This window comes from Callithrix jacchus, chromosome 6, assembly GCF_049354715.1.
Source record: "Callithrix jacchus isolate 240 chromosome 6, calJac240_pri, whole genome shotgun sequence".
NCBI classification, from domain to species: domain Eukaryota; kingdom Metazoa; phylum Chordata; class Mammalia; order Primates; family Cebidae; genus Callithrix; species Callithrix jacchus.
Window position 1 is genome coordinate 127,938,930 of NC_133507.1, and position 15,269 is coordinate 127,954,198.

General features: G+C 38.1%; 1 protein-coding gene across 9 annotated transcripts in view; it reads left to right on the forward strand.

Moving 5' to 3' along the window:
* Positions 1 to 15,269, forward strand: part of ADAM23 (ADAM metallopeptidase domain 23) — a 200,991-nt gene that overhangs the window by 69,951 nt on the left and 115,771 nt on the right. The gene's annotated exons all lie outside the window — the stretch shown is intronic.

Genomic DNA, 15,269 nt, shown 5'->3' on the forward strand with positions numbered 1-15,269 from the left:
TCAAGGCATCTTGAGGTTTAGTTGTGGTGAAGACCCTCTTCCTGGCTTATAGAAAACCACCTTCTTGCTGTGTCTTCACCTGGTGGAGAGAGAGAGGGAGAGAAAAAGTTCTTTGGTCTCTTCTTAAAAAAGAGTACAATTTCATCATGAGGACTTTACCCTCTTGCCTCTCCTAGTACCATCACATTGGGGGTTAGGGCCTCAGTATATGAATTTTTGGAGGGCACAGACATTCACTCTTTAAGGATTTCAGCTGTTTACACTGTGTCACTGAAATTAGAACTAGTGTAAAAAGAAAAGTTCACACACATATGATGCAAATATTCAGTGGGGGGCTCGCACCCCACCCTTGTCTGATAAGGAATAATTGGAAATTTTCTCTTTTGGCCTAGTGGTTTGAGGGTAGACAACCTCTTCTGACCTTATTTCCTCCTGATCTTTGTGGACATATACCAGCAGCATTTCCTTGTCTTACTATTTGTTATAGCTTGCTAAAACACACACACACACACACACACACACACACACACACACAACACATACACCTAAATACCTGTATGCACTTTCTTTGTAAAGCTCTGTTTGAAATATACTAAAGAGGACTGTTCCTCAAGTAATCTTGCAATCATGTCTGCTCTCATCCTTTGTTCTTCTTTCAGCCACACATTCCCAGTCTTCATGGGCTGACTGCCTGGGATTGACTTTTGCCTTCACAGGTACTTATCTACAAAAGATAGAGTCAGAAAGGCCTGAGTCTCAAAGTTTTCTTGCTGCTACTGCCATGTGCTATCTCAGGCCCCTTACTTCTTACCAGAGGGCTGAGCCCTGCCTCTAGGACCCTGTGGATTCCTGTCTTGAATATGATGTACCATATTGTTTTTTCTTGACTTGTTGACTCTTCATCAACAAACATAAGAATGCTAACTGTGTAGGCAGTTATACCAAGAACTGTGGATGTGATGTGGTGACTGTCCTTTTTATGGGATGGTCATTTTGGAGACTTAACTATTGTTCACAGGCTGGTATGATCTCTAGACTTTATAGGCATTTCTCTTGACCCAGAATTTTGACTCTACTAGACCACAAGCTTCTGGATTTTTCCTGGAGTGGCCACTTCATTTTTCTACCCCTGTCAGGAGTTACCAACCTTGGTGTGGCTTTCCTGGATGTGAATCAGTTCATTTAGGACTTTTCTCCCATCTTCTGTAGTCCTAGTCATTCTGGTTCCTGGAACTGATATTGATAGTAAATTTGCCATAATGGACCATGTACAGTTAATGCTACAATTTCTACCAGGGTTCTAAAAATGTATGGTTTTAAGATTAAATTAAAAATAGTTCCTCCTAAAGACCTAAATAGAATAGCTTCTCCCTTTTTCTGTGTCAGTCTCTTTGGGATTTGGCTGCTTCTGGAATCTTATAAAGGTTTTGCTTTTGATCCAAACACTGCAAACCACTTTGTGAATGTGAGTAAGATTGTCTACATGGACTGAAAATTTAAGACCATTTAATGAAAGTTGTCTGGCTGCAGGAAAAATGCTCATTTTATAGAAATTATCTTAAAGCTTTGATTTATAAATTTGTTGTTCTGCATTTTTCTACTACCACTGATTTTATTTTATTACTGGCACAATATATAATTAGGATAGAAGGATGCATGTGCTTATAATTATTTAAAATGATTTCAAGACATATACTTTGAGAATTGAGTGCAAACCGTTAAGAGATAAAAATTCAGTTTTAGTATTATGCAAAACGTCTAGACTCTATAATTAGCCTGGAGTAGATTAAGTTATGCACCTCTAATCACTATTTTATACATCTTTCAAAGTGACATCAATTGTCATCAAATTTGCTTACTATAAGATTTGCTGGATGAATATACTTATGTTTTCAGTGTATTTGGTTTTTAGTATCTTTATGATTAAAAACATGTTAGTATGACTACGGTTTTTAAAATTTGTTTTCGTTACAATTAAGTGATGGTTTTGTGTTGTCTGATTTTCAACAGACCACTTAAATAGGTTGGTGTTAATGCAGCTGTGGCTTTAGCAGATCTTGATCATTAGCTCTCAGATTAATTTCTATGTAAAGGAATTTTGTTATCAATCTAATCTGTAGAACGAGTGTATCACTTTACATCTTGGTAATTGAGGTATAGTGTTTTCGTTGAGGTACATAGAAATATGTAGAATTAGAAGAAACTTTCAGCAGCTCTTTACAGCTTATAGGCAATATGAATGGAACTGTTCTTTCAGCACCTTCTGAAAAAGATTGGCCTGAAGTCATCCCAGTATGCAGTAGCTGATTATTTGACAAAGCATGTATCAAATAGATGAGAATATCAAATAGATGTATATGTTAATAGCCCCCAACTTCCAATTTAGCATAGGTGTTCTTAAGGGAAGGAGATGATGACAATCATACTCATATTCACTCTTTTAGACTTAGAAGTTTCCTTAGAGATGCTAGAGTCAACATTCTTGCTTTTTATAAGGGAGAAGACTAGTTTGACAGTGTTAGTGACTTCTCTGGAATCTCAGAGATGGTCAGCTCCTAGGTGCCTGTTTAGTTCAGGCATTCCTCTGTGACTGGGGATACGACAGTGAGCACAGTGACAAAAGGCTGGTTAGCACTCTCATAAATGACACTTACCTGAAAGTCCACACCAGTTGGAAGGAATTCTCCTTTCCAAATGAGCTAGAAATGAATGGTAGTTTTTCCAATAAATTCTGTAATTTTCAGACATATCTTAGCTTGTTATTATTTTTAAATGGCACATAATTTAGAAGTAGGAAAATCCTCTTTGTTAAAGAAATTAGTTGTGCTTTAGGTAAATCATGAGTTTTTTTTTAGACAATGAATAATTTTTTTGATGCCATGAAATGTGCTCAGAAGGTGGGCTTATTTGAAGGTAATTTTTCTAAATGGTAATTTAAAAAAAGGTGCCATTTTGTATGACAATAATTTTGTACCCACACAAAGAAAACAATAAAAATTATCTGTTCTTTTCCTTTTCTTGCTAGGTTGTGTTCTTATCTGCTGTAGTGGTTTGATATTACTGTAGAAGTATGTTTCTAATTGCTACATTGTGACAATTACTTAAACATATCTACTACTTAAGAAGAACCAGCCTGGCAAGGTGGCTCATGCTTGTAGCCAAGGAGGGAGGATTGCTTGAGCCCAGGAGCTGGATACCAGCCTGGGCAGGATAATGCAACTCGATCTCTCTAAAAAAAAAAAAAAAACAAACCTGAGCTGTGCATGGTGACACACACCTGTGGTCCCCAGCTACTCTGGAGGGCAAAGGTGAAAGAATTGCTACGCAACTGTCTTGCATGTTCTGCTCATGTACCCCAAAACCTAAAATGCAATAAAAAATAAAAAAAAAAAAAGAAAGAAAGAAAAAAGAATTGCTTGAACCTAGGAGATTGAGGCTGTTGTGAGTCATGATTGTTCCACTGCCTTCTAGCCTGGGTAACAGAGCAAGAGCCTGTGTCAAAATAAATAAATGAAAAGAACCAAGATTATCACCTCTAAACATTCCTGTGTTATGTATAAAGGGTACCATGATGGCACAGAATATTGTTTTCTGTATAGTACAGAGACATCTAGGGTGACAACTTCAAATGCCTTTTACTTTACAGGGCTGTGCAGACATGCCCTCAGCCTGTCTCTTGGGGATTTGTTCTACAGAGGCCTCCTGTCTCAGTTCAGCCAGTAGATACTTTCCAGGCTCAGACTGTGGTGGTGCAGGAAAAAATCAAGAGTTTGGGCACAAAGAGAGGAAGAGGTAGGACACAAGGTAGGACCCAAAGAGAGGAAGAGAGCACACAAAAGGCAATAGTAGTTGTTCTACAAAAATCTCTTCATTTATGAAATCAGTGTAAAATTGCAAAGTACACATTAACGTTTGCATAACAAATTTTATGACAAACATCTATGATTTACAGTGAAAAAATTTAAAGAAATGGCAGCATTTAGGTAAAAACCTTTATCTTTGTTAATTGTTTCTTTATTTCTCATCCTCTTATTTTTCCTCTCACTCAGTGTCTTCGGCTGTTAATTGAATGAGTGGAGGACAGTTAAAGCCATAAGTTTTCATATGTGGAGAGGCTGTTCCTTAGTGTCTTTGCTGGTCTCTTGCCGTTCTCTCCTGCTGCTAACATTAATTACTTTGCTGATGGCTCTAATTGACCCAGTAAGAGAATCTTATTTGTGTTCAGCCTTTCCCAGGCCTTGAAGTCTTTGTAGCTTCTGCTTGCTCTCAGCCTTTATAAATAGCCTTCCAAGTTCTGAGTTCTGGTCCTAGAGTTCCCTTTCCTTTGAAAGTCCTACCCCTTGCTTAAGCCTGTGGGTCTCTATTTCTAAACCAACCTTTTCAACACTATTGTCCTGTATCACTGATGCCCCAGCTCAACTGTACTTTTAGCTTTCCCCTGAATATGCCTCCTTGCCTTTTCCTGTTTTGTGGATTTGTACACACTGGTCCCTGTCTATGGGATCTTCTCTTTCCTGCCCATATTTCCCTGTCCAATTTTTTTTTTTTTTTTTTTGAGACTGAGTTTCGCTCTTGTTACCCAGGCTGGAGTGCAGTGGTGCGATCTCGGCTCACTGCAACCTCCTCCTCCTGGGTTCAGGCAATTCTCTTGCCTCAGCCTTCTGAGTAGCTGGGATTACAGGCACACACCACCATGCCCAGCTAATTTTTGTATTTTTGTAGAGACCGGGTTTCACCATGTTGACCAAGATGGTCTCGATCTCTTGACCTCGTGATCCACCTGCCTCGGCCTCCCAAAGTGCTGGGATTACAGGCGTGAGCCACTGCGCCCGGCCTCAAATTTTATCATAAAGACTGCTTAAGCCCTGCTTCTTCACTGAAGGGTTCCCTGATCATATTAATTGAAATTAATTTTCTTCTTGAGGGCTGCTTGATGCTTTGTTTGTTATTTGTGGGAATAGGCTAAATGTTAACTTGGCTTACTTTAGCAATCAGATTATAATCACCTTGAGGGTGAGAGTGCATTTTGTTTCTCTTTCTGTCCTCACCTACTCCCACTAGCGGATGTTCAGGGACCATCCATCTCCTTGAGTTTAGGGGATGTAGGGGAAGCCTGGCCAGCTGCGGCTCCCTGCATGGTGGGTGATGATATGAATGTTTGTGGCTCCTGGCCTTTCCTGGGCCTGAAACTAGTCACTAAATAATTCCTTTATTAAAGGAGCTATGCTTCTTTTCCTTTAAAAATATAGCTTGTATTGTGGTGTCTTCTTAAAATGGCAGTGTACATTCATTGTAAAAATTTTAGGAATTAAAATTAAGCAAAAGGAAAGAAAATAAAAACTGTTGAAAGTTTTGCAGGAAACAGTAGCTCACTGTTATATTTGGTGTATACCTTTTCAGACAGTTTTCGATATGTGAATGTGTACATATAAACATACTTCTATAAAGTAATCAAGCATAGTATTCTTTTATTTTTCTTTTCACTGAATGATGTTGTGAACATCTTCCTAAGTGTCTGAAAGCACATAGAAAGCTACTGTCACCTATGTCATGCTGTATTGTTTTTGTCTAGTTATTTCCTCAGGAAACCCTTATGAGCAGAACTTGTGGATTAAAGGGTGAACATGCTTTCAGGGCTTTTGACACCTAGCCAAATTGCCCTCTGCATGCCAGTTTCCTACCTTCTTGCCAGCAGTGGCTACTGTCATTCATTTTTATTTTTTAAAGTGATGGTGGAAAATGTTCTCTTTCATTATTTTAATTTACAAGTATTTTATTGCTAGTGCAGCTGTGGGTTGGTATATGATTGATCACCATTAATATTTCTTGTTTTCTTTTTTTCATGAGTTGCATTTTGTATATTCTCAATGTGTCCTTTGTCTACTTTTCTATTGGGTTGTTTGTTTTTATTTGGTTTAGTTTTTAAGGACTTCTTCTGTTAACGATGGTAACCCTTTGTTTTTCATAAATGTTGCAGATGTGTTTTCTTAGTTTGCCTTGAAATCCTGTTTGTGGTATTTTTTAAATTATTCATGGAAGTTTAAAAACTTTTTATAGTCTTATCTATTTTTATCTTTATGACTTCTGGATTTAATATCCTACTTAAGAGGCCTCTTCTCTTTAATATTCAGCTGTATTTCTATAATAAACTTATGGCCTTATGTTAAAACATATGTACCTTTAATGCATATATCATTTGTTTGGTATAAAATGTGATTTAAAGGTCTTATTTTCTCCAAATGTTTAGTCATTTAATCGAACCATCTTTATTCTTTATTAATTCTCTTCTTTATAGATTTAACATATCATTATTATTGTATATTAAGTTTTTGATAGGAACTTGAATCTCTTTTTGGACTTTCTGTTCTGCCCTTTGGGCCACCTGTCTAATTAGGCCAGTGTTCTACACCTTCAGTTACTATAGTAGTAATATAAGGTCTTTTTTGTTACTCCTCTTTTTCAAAAAACGTTTGTGCTAGTCTCAAGCATTTTTTAAGACAAATTTTAGAATCATTTTATTAAGTCACAAAACTTCCCAAGATTGTATTCGGAATTATGTTAAAACTATAGAGTAGGCTAAGGGTAATAGGCATCTTTATAGTATTGAATGTTATAGACAATCAGGTAGTATGATTCATTCAGCCGTGACTTCTTTTGTTTCTTAGTAAGGATTTACACATACGTATTTCTTCATGTCTATTTAAACCCAAGTTTATTCATAGGTTCTATATATATGTATATTTATATACATGTATCTCTGCATATATTATACATATATAAATAAATCTAACTATATTTGTATATATATAAAATTTGTTGTTGTTAGTAGAAACTTTTCCCCTTAGATTATTTTTAGATGTTTTTTATTGGTTGGTACATGTAGAAATGTATTTTGTTTTTGCATATTATCTCGTAACCAGCCACCTTACTTAAATCTTACTATTTCTGATAGTTTTTCTGTTGGTTTCTTTTTTATTCTTTTGGCTATTTTGTATATACCTAGGAAGAATAGAACACCATATAAACAAATGTATAGTTTTTCTGTATAGAATGAAAAATGAAGAAAGAGCAAATTATTTTCCTAAAATGTGGCAAAAACTGGACTTGGAAGAGAGTAGTTTCTTTGTACAAGGTTACTCAGAGGCAGGGCTAATCATGGATCCTTATCCATTTTCTGCAGTTTCATTATGTGTGATTCTTACTTTATAATTATATTAATAAATATTGGTTATATCAGAAAAGAACCTGGATTAGCAATATTCACCAGCTGTATTTGTTATTAGCTTTGAAATTTGTTCATCATAGCACTTCAGTCATGTGCAACTGTGCAGAAGATATGCCTTTTTTATTTGGATCCAGTTTTCCTTGTGTTCATTTTTTTTGTTTGTTTTATGACATATGGAGGGGGAAAGCTAAATTGTGAGAGGAACCATGATTCTGTCATAAAGGAATCTCAAAATTACTGGAAACTTGGAAAGACCTGGTAGCCACAACTAGAAATGTGTTATCCACTTCATATGGTCACGCTTTAAGTTAGGGTGAAGAAATGAAACATCTTTCATTTTTTATTTAATGATTTTTCTTCTGATACCACCCTCCTAACAAGGGAACTCTCACTGGCTTTTATTGGCTGATCAAACCAGCTGAGCAGGGGTTCTCAGCTTTTACATCATCACCTCAAGTTCATCCCTATTTCTCTCCTAACTCTTCTTTTCTCCACTCTACAATTAGCTGGCAGCCCTGCATATGTTTCTTGTCCTCATTATACTGGGGTTTTCTAAACTTTATTATGGTTAATGGGACCATTACCTGAGATGCAGGAGTACCTACACATTTACATTTCCACTGCAATCTCTCATGTGGTTTAGGAGCTCATTGAATTTCTCTTGTTACCCTAAAGAAAACCTCTACACCCTGTTCATGCAAGGAACATTCTCTGCCTGCAGCTCTGTTCCTATGAAATATGCCCACACTTCCCAGCCCTTGCCTGGCATGCCATCTTTGTCTGACTTAACACAAAGCCTCTATGCAACCTATAATTATTTTCACCCACTTAATATATCATTGCTACACGCTTAAATCCCAGCCTCTCCATGTCCTCAATCTTTTAACGTAGCTTAAAAGTCTTACTGTATTGTTTATGTTCAAAGGAGTATATATTTTTTAGCTGAAAGTTTTTGGTATAAAAACTATTTTAGGTGTTATAAGTCTAATTTTTTTTCTTAAAACCTTAGAAAAGTAATGATTGAAAAATTGTTATACTTTTAAAGTCCTCTGTTTTCAAAAGAAAGCAATATAAGAGCAAGCATAATCATAGGTTACAAGCTTATGTTTATATGCATGTATTGAGTTTAAATTCTGTGTCTGTCTTTATTACCACTTACAGTACTTATCTAGTGAATTTAAAATATCTTATGTTTATAAAAGGACAAAACAAAGAAGCTTCTAAAAGAAAGAAGGAGCGGGCATGGTGTTTTACTGCGGCTTCATGGAGCCTTGGGCATAACAATGTCACTATGGTCGAGGCTCCATGAAGTTGAGAGTCTCCAGAAGGACAGCATTGGTTGTTATTAAATGAATGAAATGTGGACCTGGCAAGAAGGGGTGGTAGGAGACTTCCTGGATGAATGTCAGGGCTCATTTGGGTGTGATTAGGGTTCCCAGTTCTGAGAAGTTAAGCGCTATCAAGACGAAGAAAATCAGATGACAGATTTTGCATGAGAAATATGGGCATTTGTGGTACTCCTTTTGTAGATATCATTTAATTTTTTACTCTTCGTTTGACTTCTGTTCCAGTCCCAATTTGAACACATATGGAAGTAATTTACATGTTTTGCTACTGAGAATTGAATTAGGGCATTTGTGCTACTGTTTACTTAGGAACAAAGACATGTATGGCAAGGTGCATGGCCAGTCACCACCTGACAAGTTCAGTGTCTTGCAGTGAATGTGGTCTTATAGCTTCCTCGCTTCCATATCTTACACTGCTGACTCCTCTTCCCCAGATCTACCTACTGATGTTACACACTGAGAGAGAGAGCCTCCGGCACCTACTCAAGGCCTTCCCAAAACAGTGGTTGTGTTAGACTGTTTTCACACTGCTAATAAAGACATACTCAAGACTGGGTAATTCATAAAGAAAAAGAGGCTCAATGGACTCACAGTTCCATGTGGCTGGGGAGGCCTCACAATCGTGGTGAAAGGTGAAAGGCATGTCTTATATGGTGGCATACGAGAGAGAATGTGAGCCAAGTGAAAGAGGTTTCCCCTTATAAAACCATCAGATCTTGTGAGACTTATTCACTTCCATTAGAACAGAATCAGGGGAAAACGCCCCCATGATTCAGTTATCTCCCACCAGGTCCCTCCCACAACATGTGGGAGTTATGGGAGCTATAATTCAAGATGAGATTTGGGTGAGGACACAGCCAGATCATATCAGTGGCCATGTGAAACATGACAGGACCCAAAAGCAACTTGAGGAGAAGACATACTCACAGACTGCTTGCTTACTAGAATCTCAGCTTTTGAGTATTTCTCACCTTGTAGATCAGTCTGACCTTCCATGTAGAACTCGATATGGGTACCTTAAATTTGGCCTTTATGTAGGGTGACCATATGCCCCAGTTTTCCCAGGATAGCCCTTCCTGGTTTATGTATGTATGTTGTCCTGGCATAATTATTAATGTGCCTCTTTTCATTTCCAGAAATGTCCTAGTTTGGATAATAAATTCTATGGCATCTGGTTGTTAGGTGTTGGTGCTTGCTACCGTTCATCTGTTTTTTTTTTTTTTTTACCTAGTTCTGCTGGTGACAGAATGCTGTGTGGGCCTCTAGATTGTTTGAGACAAGCTAGTTCTTAACTACTCACTCAGTTTCCTAGTTAGGAAAAAACTGAGTGCTTAACACAACATTTTAGAGAATATAGATTTTAGAACTAGCAAGGACTTCTAGAGACTGGTAGTTCAACCACTTTTTACAATGAAGTAAATGATTTTAAGTCATATGGAAAAATGGTTTCCTTTGTGGTCCAATGTATATCTTTTCTAGTAGTTTTCCTCAAAGCTCAAGGCCTGGTTAGCCACATTGTCTTGTTCTGAACAATTATTTTCTTTGATCAGCTTGCCTCTAAACTTCCCTGACCAGAATTGCTCCAAAGAGAAGCTTTTTTTTTTTTCTGTAGGCAGAGTCTTGCTTTGTCGCCCAGGCTGGAGTGCAGTGGCGCAATCTCAGCTAACTGCAACGTCCGCCTCCCAGGTTCAAGTAATTCTCCCGCCTCAGCCTCCCGAGTAGGTGAGATTACAGACACACACCACCACACCTGGCTAATTTTTGTATTTTTACAAAATGTAAAATGTAGAGACAGCATTTCACCATGTTGGCCAGGCTGGTCTCAAACTCCTGACCTCATGATCCACCCGCCTCATCCTCCCAGAGTGCTGGCATTACAGGCATGAGCCACCGCACCTGGCCAGTTCTTTGTTTAAAGTAAGGGGTTCAAGTTATTTTCCAAAAAACTGGGATCCTTCTTGGTTAATAGCTTTCCTAGGTACTAAGGAATCTTGGTATCTAACTTTTCCAATTATTAGAATCCTTGGCTTCTTCATGTGGAACTTTCCTGTAATTGACGATATAAACTTTTGGAAGTTTTGATCACACAGCTATTTATTTGTCTACTTCTATTAGAAACATGAATCTTGGCTGAGTGCTTGGGGAGTCTGATGCAGGTGGATCACAAGGTCAGGAGATTGAGACCATCCTGGCCAATATGGTGAAATCTTCCTCTACTAAAAATACAAAAAAAATTGGCTGGGTGTGGTGGTGCATGCCTTTAGTCCCAGCTGCTTGGGTGGCTGAGGCAGGAGAATCGCTTGAACCAGGGAGGCAGAAGTTGCAGTGAGCCGAGATTGCACCACTGCACTCCAGCTTGGCGACAGAGTGAGACTCTGTCTCAAAACAAAAACGAAACAAAATAAATGTGAATTTCATACTTAAGGATTCCAACAAATACACACACACACACACACACACACACACCCGTCTATACACAAACACACAAAACCTTCCTGAAGTAAATCTCTTTTTGTGAATTTTCAGTTCCTAAATATAATAGCAGTTCTGCTCGTATATTTGCTGATGATTGTGAAATTCTTTGAATATAAATTTCTAAAAGTTTTTTGTGATAAATCCTGCAATCAGGATAGTTTAGAGAATATTTCAGTGACAAACATAAATTCTGAGACTTTAACACTGTATAATGTTGTCTGTTCCCTACACTGTGGTCCAGTGCAATCTGGGCAGCTCTTTTAGGCAGTTCTTCTTCAAATCATGATGGAAGGATCTAGGCTGCATTCATATTTCAGTGATGCCATCTGGAGCAGGTGGCTTCCAGGGTTGCCATGGAAGAGAGAGCCTAGGTAATCCTGAAGGGATTTTAGTGGTCACACTAGAGGGGCAGACGGCGCTTCCTTCATCTCTCATTAGCCAAGATCCATTGTCTTGGCCCTGACCTAACTGCTGGAGAAGCTACAATGTGGTCTTATCATGCCAGGAAGGGAAAAATGAAATAGCATTTGGTGGATACACAGCATTATTTCTGCCACAGTTCCCTCAGTTCCTCCATTGACCTGATTCTTGGCTCATTTGTCATATTTCAATAGCTTTATATTCTCCTGCTCTTACATGTTCTTCATATTTTGAGTAAAATCATATTTAGTCTGATTCTAGCATTTCTAGAGGTTTTACAACTTTGGTGGTGCAGATTCACCATGAAGGTGCAGAGTGAGTGGGTTCAAGAGTTTCCTTGTTCTAGTTCTTCCACTCTCTTTCACTGGCTTTGAACTTCCATCCTACGTTTATCCGTTTACTTATAAAGGTCACTCTCTTTCAACAGATAATATGCATAAGAAGCATGGGAGTAGCCACAGAATATAGCTTTTCTGTAGCTTTGGTGATTGAAAAAAGTTGTTTATTTTAGAACTTAGGATGTTCAGAATTTGCCCACAAGTTATTAGCGTCTTCAGAACCAAACATTCAATCGGCTGATCAACAAAGTAAAATGCCCGTTTATGTTTGGGTCCACAGTTGCTAAATTGATGAGTATTAGCATTTCAGAACATTCTGTTTCCAACAGGAAATTGTATTAGGAGTATAGAGAGCAGAGGTGGAGGAAAGGACAACTTATCTTCAGGGAGATGGAGGGGTTCCTTCTCCGCTGGGTGGGGCGGGAGGCACACCACTGCACAATCAACTATTCAGTTCTCCATTTTCAGTGTTTCTTGTCCATCATCAAAAATTACATTTCAATATTGTTTCAAGACTTTTATAATTAATTAGGTTACATTTCAGTTGACATAATTCACTCTCAAGGAGATTACAAAATAATGTTTTTGAGCGAGGTGATCAGTCTTGCACATTTGTGCTGATTTTGCTTAGTTTCAATTCAAGAGTTGCATTCTTCATCCTTTTTCCAAGCCGATATAGCAGGTGTTGGTAGATGTTTGCTTACTCAGCACATATTGATTAAGGCCCTATGCATTAGGCATTATGCCAAGTACTAGGGATACTGTGATGAACAGAAGAATTAGTTTCAAGGGAGGTTGGCTGTGGTCAGACAGAAGGAAAGGATGGAGTAAATGGGGACGTGTGCTATTTATAGGAAGTAGAAGAGTGGACTGGCACAGTGAGGAGGGGCATATGGTCGTGTATTTGTCTCAGTGTTTGCCATAGACCTCCTGAAAAGTAGCTGTTTTTCTTCTTTAAGATTCTAAAATGCCAGAGATACTAGAAATAGGTATGTGCATGAGAAAAAGAGACCCTTAAAAAGAGGGAAATAGGATAATTAAAGTGACCTTTATCAGATTTGAGAATTCATGATTAGAAAGCAGTTCTCTGTCCTTCTAATTACAGACAAAATTAAAATAACATTGTTTCCAACTCTTTGACATGCTTCAATGATTGTGTGGTTGAAAATGTCGAAAATAATGAATTAACTGTAGAGAGTCACAGTTAGAAGGCAGTTAGGGAGACCTCTCTGCCTCCTGGTGTTGCAGAAGCTTTCTGCAGAAGAATGGTACCATCACCAGCTCTGTCTATGTATATCACAGTGCTGGTAACCAATTGAATTAACTAGCAGTGAAAAGTTTCTGCACCCTGTCAGATATTCCCCCAGTATACAGAGTTCAGTAATTATCATTAGTTTTACTATCTGAGATTTTTAAAAGAAGGTGAGTAGATATACCACAATTTAGTTTCAAGTGTAGAATTATCCTTCAATACACATTTGATTTGTGATTTTAATGGGAAACATGTCTAAAGTTTAAGCATTGGCTTCCTTTCTGTGTTGGAAAGGTTGTCCTTCAGCACACACAGGAAACTATGCTCGATGTACCCAGGAGGCCTCCAGTTACTCTGTTGACTGATGCTCAGCATCCCTTTGAAGCGCTCTTCACTGGATCATTTTTAGAATGCATCAGATGCAGGTCTCAAAATGATGCAAAATCATTGAGTCCTTCCATTCTCCAGTTAAAGAAGTAGTGTTACAGTTTCCTACCAAGAAAACCTACTATGAGGCATAATTATAGAAAATCAGAAGAGCAGAGTAGGGCAGAAGCTGAGGAATGTTCTGCTTCAACCTTTCATTTTACATAAAAAGAAATAAAGACCCAAGTTTAGGGCATACACCTGGCTCAGTATGGGACCTACTCCTGTCCTTCAGTTCCCATTAGGGTATACACCTGGCTCAGAGTGGGACCTATAGCTCTGATATACCATTATAGTCCTTATAACAGTACCTGTGCCATAGTAAGTTATCACTTGTCATTATTCCTAGCGATAGAGCCCAAACAGGAACCTAGATGCCCTAACATAGGGCATTTTGAGTTAACATAGGGCATAGAGTTATCACTTGTCATTATTCCTAGCGATAGAGCCCAAACAGGAACCTAGATGCCCTAACACTCCGGTGCTCTTCCAGAGGCACATATTTTGTATTTCCACATTGTATAGGGAGAAATATGTTTTAAGAAGTAGAGTTAAAATAAAGATAGTGACAGCCACAATACCTATTAATGTGTACCTACTCAGCACACTCAGTACTTTATACTAAGTACTAGGCTAAGTACTGCATTTCTTAGCCCAGTACTGCATAGTCTGAGCTAAGTACTGTATATTCATGATTTTTTAAATCCTCACAGGGTTCTATGAGATTCACACTCTTGAGCATCTCCATTTGACATACAAGCTGGGGAAATTTCCCAGAGTCACACAATTAATAAGGCACTGAACTAGGTTTTAAACCTAGTTAGACTTCAAAGACTTTCTTAACCTTTATTTTATTATTTATTTTAAATTTATTTTTCTTTCTTTGTCGTTCAGAGACAGGGTCTCTCTCTGTCACCCATGCTAGAGTGCAGTGATACAGTAATAGCTCACTGCAGCCTCAACCTTCTGGTCTTAAGCAATCTTCCTGCCTCAGGCTCCCTAGTAGCTGGGACCACGGGTGCATGCCACCATGCCTAGCTAATGTTTTCAATTTTTTTAGATATGGGGGTCTTGCTATGTTGCCAGGCTGGTTCTCAAACTCCTAGCCTCAAACAATCCTTTGCCATGGGCTTCCAAAGTACTGGAATTATAGATGTGAGCCACCGTGCCTGACCCCTTACCCTTTCTTTTATACCAGGAATTGGCAAACTATTGCACACAAGCAATATCTGGCCATTCTTAACTTGTACAGTCTACAAGTTAAGAATGTTTTAAGTATTTTTTAATGGTTGAAAAAAATTGAAAGAAGGGTAACATTCCGTGACACATAAAAATTATGTGAAATTCCAGTTTTAGTGTCCATACAGTTTTATTGGAGTATAGCCATGCTCATTTGTTTACATATTGCCCATAGCTGTTTTTGCAATATAATGGTTAAGCTCAGTAGTTGTAGTGAAGACTGCATGGGCTGCAAAACCTAAAATATCTACTCTCTGGCCTTTATAGAAAACACTTGGCTGCCTTTGTCTTATACTTTTCCTTGGTGATTACATTTTATGACATTCCAGTTGTTTAGGGCATAATTGTAGAATTTTTATAGGATCTGTCTCCTCATGTTCCTTGCCTTTTGGTTTGTTCCATATCAATTAACATATCAATCAGATCCTGAATAGTGTGTATAAAAAGAGTTCAGCCTTAGACTGTGTCTTGTCTTTTTTTTTTTTTTCATAGACTGGGGAGTGATTTGTTCCTGGATACTGTGAGAGTCTTAATGATAGCCTGTTTTT